We start from the raw sequence: 6,620 nt of genomic DNA on the forward strand, positions 1-6,620 counted from the left end.
GTGGGCAAGCAGCACACTGAACTCAGCTCAGGCCCCTGGGTGAGTAAGATCCCTCTAGTTCTCAGGGTTAGTTAATACTATTAATCTGTTGTTTAGAAAGTAGATTTTTATACTTGATTAAAGGAATTCATTTTTTTTAAATAAGAGAATTGATGAGGTGTCCAGCAGGGAAGGTAAATATATGTATGCAAGAGCTTCCATTTGAAAATGAGCATAAGTGTGCGATAGTGATGTTACTGACCCAAACTCTTTCGTGTGGACATTTTAACAACAAACAGTGCCTAAAAAGCTCAGCCCCGCACATGATCAGCTGTTTTGACTAGTGGTCAATAGATGTCTTTCCCATTCAAAACTAAGTCCTGTTTCACATGTTCTTTGGATTGCGAGGTTGCACCATCTGTACAGTTTGTTACTTCTACTGATATGCATATAGCATTTTCTTGTTATGTTCTATACTGAAAAATCTCTTTATGTTAGTATTCAGTCTTTCAACGTTTGATATCAACATGAGGAAAGAAAACTGTCCTTAATGACTGATAATTCTGTGTTTAATCTTTTGACACCCTCTGGCATTTTTACTGATGACGCAAAGTTAATTTTTTCCCTCTACTTTTTTCTTTCTACAGTCAATCAAACTGTTGGTATTGAACTATCTTTGGATTCAGGTTTACCTGATTTGTTCTCATGCTTTTCATTGCTATTCTTTCCTTGCTGTTTTTATGAAGCTGCATACTGCCCTTTCTACAAGAATAATGCTCTGGGCTTGCTCTAACCGGCACAGATGAAGTGCACGTGGTACAAACCAATGAAACAATTGAAAGCTCCTGTGAAATGCTGCCAACATGCAGCAAACTGAATCCAATGGAGTTAGTACTTTACAGTGGCAGAGGATCCATTGGAGAACTCCTTACTGCATCAGGAGATCCCAACCCCTAAGTGCAACCTTTCTCCTACCTGCAGCCCAGCCTGGATGCCATCACCTCCTTCCCTGACCACAAAAGACGAGCAGCCTGCAGCAGGGATGCGTGTTGGCATGCCAGCGTAGCAGGGAGTGCTGCCTCTCTGAATTTAACATTGAATTGCAACCAGACAGCCCAGCTGCTCCCCGAGTTGTCATGTGCAGCTTTTAGAGCTGATGCCTGTTATTTACTTTCTGCCAGAATTTAGGTAGATATTTGGCTGATGCTTTTTTGTCTAATGGAGTTGCTTTGAGGTCCTCCTCCCAGTGGGAAGACTCTATAGGTGAATTGGTCTTGGTTGGCAGACTTTCTCTTTCAAACATCTTGTCCGAGGAAACATTTTGAGCAAAAAGTCCCTAAAGGAGCACCATACAAAGAAGAGGCTCTTATGATAAATGAGTTCTGCACCAGGTGGCCATAATAGCGATACCATAATGGGCAGCAGTGGCACAGTTTCTTCACTTTCTGTCGGTATGGATGTAAATGAAAATAGGATTTTCTAAGCCTGGCAGATCACTTCCCTTCCAAGGCTGCTCTTTGCTGTAGTCAGACTCTTTTTCAGCAACCTGCTCGCTCCTTGGGACAGGGATTTACCAACTAAAGTGCCTGAAGAATCTGCATGCCAAAAACCTTCATATGGTCAGCATGAGGCCATGCACCCAGAGAGCTGAGAGGAGAGCACAGTCTTCTGCGGGAGGGGGCAAGGTGGCAACTGGGTCCCAGAGCAACCACCAATGTTGGTCTCAGCAGCCCCAGCTCACTTTTTCCCCTAGTTGTGGGCTCAGATCAACCCGTCCCCAAAACAGAAGATACTGATCATGATGACATGATGCATCCTATCAGGGAAGCTATGCTTAACTTGCTTGCAAGTGTGTGCTGGTCAGGATATAGTGGGGCCACTCTCAGATACTAGGAGGTGAGCACATCCCTACAGCTCCCTGATGCTCTGCTGCAGCTCTTACCCCAGACCATTCACTATGATCTCTTGCAGACCCAAGGTACACACAAGGGCATCCCATGAGCATGATCATGTCATACTTAGCCAAATCGCTAAAGAGTTTATAAAGCAAGATTTTTTTTTTTTCAGTCCTTTTTGCTCTCTGATGGACAAACAAAGTCAAATTAAAAAAAACAGCTGTTATTTCTGGTTGAAAGAGGAAGGGAGATGTAGGTTAGCTTCTTGAGTGTATGAAGATGATTTTGTTGATCACTTCTAGCTTGCTATAATAAGTGGTTGCTAAAAATTAATTTGCTATGAGAAGTAAGATATGCTTTTTATTTTTCTATTATTGGTGTTTCTATAATAAAGGTTGTATTTAGTCATTGAAGTGTGCATTGCTGTGCAGTTGTTTTATCTCTTGAGTGCTGTTTCACCTAAACTGTTTAAAACACAAGTACAATCTAACAAACAGGCAGGGTTGCATGGGCTCTGGAAACAAGAGACACAGTTATGCTTATATCCTAACCATAACTTTGACAATGATTTCTTCTGTGGCGTGGGCAGCTCATCTGGACTTTTCTATCTTTGTTTCATCAGAATTACAAAAAACCCACAAAAGTATTGCAAATATTAAGCAGTTTTCTGTTAAACTCCCCACAACTTCCAGAGTATCTGAGTTCACAATGTTTCTTTACACAACTAGGTCTTTTTGTTTCCTATTGATCCAATAAACACAGACCATAACTCATAGCAGATGTAATGGATGCTTGTTACTTCATGTTTAAACTGCTTTCACAGATAATAATCTTAGGAATTATGGTAACAGTCTTCTGAGGAGAATGCATCCTTTCAGTGTGTAGTTATGGAAACTGGAGGAAATAAATAGCTTAGAAAATACCACACAGAAACTCAAGAATTCAACAGTTTCTGTGTTAGTCAAAGGAATTCCCCAAAGGATGGGGATTGTACTAGATGATCTGTAAAGGTCTCTTCCAACTGAAACCAGTCTATGATTCTATGTGACTTTGCTGTGGTTTTGCTGTTTGTCACGTCAACAGACAGCTTAAAATGTTGTAACTGGGGGATAATTGCATGAGGTAAATTTCTCATCAAAAGGAGGCACACAAAAGTTCTTCAGCTTCGTCTATGAAGATTCATCAGAGAAACTTGAAACCAAATCTATCTAGATCGGTGTTTGGCTAATAACTGCAGCCAGATGCTGTTTTCGGCACAGGCTCCGGTAATGCCTCTGAGGCCACTGCTGGGAGGTTGTTGGCTAGGAAAGAGAGGGGTGGGCAGGCAGACGGGGGAACGGGATACTGCCTTCTCTGTGGTGAGCAAGATAAGGTTCTGAAATGGCCGAAAGAGTCTAACATGTTTCGCTCTTCGTGGCTAAAGAAGCAAAGGTTGTTAGGTGGATTGCAGGAAAGCAGAAGACACGGTAAAGATGGGGATAAAAACCCTATCTCTCTGCTGCCAGCAGCTGATTGAGGAACTTTTCTGTTAGAGAAGTGCTAGTGAGGGCAGCAGAAAGAAAGTAACTTCCCTCAGTGATAAAATACCAGAATTACGATTCACTTGCTGTTACCATTTCTAGTGTCGGTGCACATTCCTACATGATGGATGCTTTAACAGCTACAGGTCACAAGGGGGAAACTTCGCAAGCCCCTTGATTTGCCCTTCAGCAGAAAAGCAGGGCTGCCAGGAGAGCAGGGGCAGCGTGCTCTGCTCTTTTGCGCTTGCTTGGCCTGGTACAATATTAAATTTGGTGCCAGGTTCGCCTAAGTGATACACCTATTTAGTGGACAAGGTTCCTGGCTTGTTCATGTCAGTTTCAGAAGCTGGGCTGGTAAATACACACTTGGGAGATGCATCTCAGCTGATGAACTAGGATTTATAGGGGGCCTTCTGCATGTTCATTGCCGGGGGGTGTGTGTGTCTGAAGCAGACCCTTGACGGCTGCTGGATGTCTCAAAATTCTCTCTTTCTTGGCAAGGTTTAAGGGCAGATGGAGGAACAGTCAACCATTTTTCCTTTTAAGGCAAAACCCCCCGATCTGTAAGTCACACCATGGACTGTCACAGAAGCACAAAGGTTTGGAATTCACTAAAGAAATGTTTTTACATCACAGTGTCTAGAAGAAAAAAGAAAGAATAATTTCTAAAGCATCAATTTGAGGAAAATAACAAGGGTGAGGAGAGAAAGATTTCTATGAAGTTAACTCTTCACTAGTAAGGTGACAAGACACTCAGAGACTACACTTTCTTTCTCTCATCCATGGCTGTGTCACTGCATGCCAATAAGGCAGGGGTATGCATGTCTGAAGTTCATCGGCCACAGCAATGCTCACACTCCTGGGCTTTTATCAGCATCTGGGCTTTTCCAGCTAGCCACAAAATGTCATAACCTGCATTTCCCTTTTTCTGCAAGTCCTATTGCCTATGGAGTTGGTAGATCCCAAGTATTTTATTAAATTATAATTGGACTCAGTTTTTTACTTAACTCTTTCTTCAAAATTTTAAAAAGAAGTAGGTTGCATTTCCTACATGCAGAAACAAAATAAATGGCTGTTGGGAAAAAGGAAAATGTCCAATCTGAGTCAGAAAATCTGTGCAGATTAGGGACACAGATCTTGGTTTTGAACCTCAGCTTTGCTGGGGCTTTCCTATACGCCAGAAACTTCTGAAGAATATGATTCATGAGTCCAGCCAATGTCTAACTTCATGTATTTTGCCAGGGAATGACATTTTTTTCATCTCCTCAAGGCAAATGAATTCATATTTCAAACAAATTATGAAGTTCACAATCTGCTCATGGAAAAAAAAATGAGAAACCCCTCAAATTATTAATATAAAGCAGGTTTGAAAATACGCCAAGCTTCCACAACAAAATTTAAAATGTTGCCAGTCCAACCTATCCAGTACATCACTAGGTTCATCACAGTGCCTCTATCTATGTACATTACCAGTGTATTACTGGTGTCAGTGAGAAAATTATCATCTTCTGCATTTCTGGTTTACTACATTGTGCTTTCAAACATGAGTATACAATGTGGTGATCCACCTCGACTTTGCAAGCCCTAAAAGCCATGCCAGCAAGATGCCTTCACCAAGAGTAGATTTGCAATATAAATGTGTTTGCAACTTCCATTAGTTCTACTGTTCAAAGCGTAAACCCCTCCACTATTTCTCACTTAGGTATTGTAAAATATCTGTAGCTCTTCCTAACGTTTAATGGTAAACTATATAAAATGCTGCCATCTTGTGTTTATAGAGACAAACATGCTGAAATTTTTTAAAATCCGGATTTCAAAAGATAAAAGGAGGATCTATGCTGTCAGCACATTATGTTGAAGAAGAATGAAGTGAATGAACTATGGAAAAGTGGAAGCTTCATTTAATAATTTAGTTTTTACAATCTCATTTTAGAGCAAGTGCTGAACCCACCACCTCTTGCAGCCAAGTTCCAGGGACCATACAATTTCCTCAAGCTGATGGGGCATCCGTTTAAGCCGCTACAACCACTCGGTCACTGGTGTGACAGGTCACCATGCCAAATCAAAAAAAGCAACAGCGCAACATGCAGAGATTACCTGCGTAGCAAGAATGCTCGTTGTGTAAGAAACTGTTAATGCTTCAGAGTATGGGGAACGTGTAAGACGTGTTAAATACAACGGATCGCTTGCGTATCCCTTTCGTGAAAAGGTATGGTAGCTCTGCTATTTGTAAACAGCAACTAGAAATACTTATTTTGGCTAGGTGCTACTTTTTGGAGGTTTTTAAATTTCTTTACATAATTAATATTAAAATCATGGTCATGTGAAATATGACTTTGGAAATGCTTTATTGTAGTCTGGAAGTTGGAGTGAGGCCCCGCACAAGGGTGACCGACCCTGCGGTACCGATCGTGTCCATGCTCTTTTCACCGGCAGGTGGGATGTGCTGGTCCCACTGCCCTCTGACCACCGCCGCGCACACAATGCGGTTTCGTGCCGGGGAGCCAGGCGCGGGCACAGGGATGTCACGGTACCGGGCACAGGGATGTCACAGGCGCGGGCACAGGGATGTCACGGTACCGGGCACAGGGATGTCACGGACGCGGGCACAGGGATGTCACGGTACCGGGCACAGGGATGTCACGGGCGTGGGCATAGGGATGTCACGGTACCGGGCACAGGGATGTCACGGTACCGGGCACAGGGATGTCACAGGCGCGGGCACAGGGATGTCACGGTACCGGGCGCAGGGATGTCACAGGCGTGGGCACAGGGATGTCACTGGCGCGGGCACAGGGACGTCACGGTACCGGGCATAGGAATGTCACGGGCGCAGGCACAGGGATGTCACGGTACCGGGCACAGGGATGTCATGGGCCCGGGCATCCGCGTGCCCTCCCCGACCGCCCTCACGGTTAGTGTCGCTGCTCTGTGACAACCCCGGATGTAATTTCTGAAGGAACACGGTCGCTCGGAGCCGATGCTTCCATAAATAAAGCCAGGAGTCCTTCTGCGGCGTGCATCGCTTCACATTCATCTGAATTTTATTTCATCTGCCGTTTTATTGCCCAGTTTCCCGGTGTCACCCAATCCCCGCCGCCTTTTCCCGGCTCTGCCCCACCACACAGCCATTCCACCCCCTCTCCCGGACCGCTCGGGACCGAGCACACGACCGCCCTTCGCCCCTTCGCCCCGTTACTCCGCTCCCCCCCGCCCGCTGTCCCGC

This window comes from Tauraco erythrolophus, chromosome 11 (genome assembly GCF_009769465.1).
Source record: "Tauraco erythrolophus isolate bTauEry1 chromosome 11, bTauEry1.pri, whole genome shotgun sequence".
NCBI lineage: Eukaryota > Metazoa > Chordata > Aves > Musophagiformes > Musophagidae > Tauraco > Tauraco erythrolophus.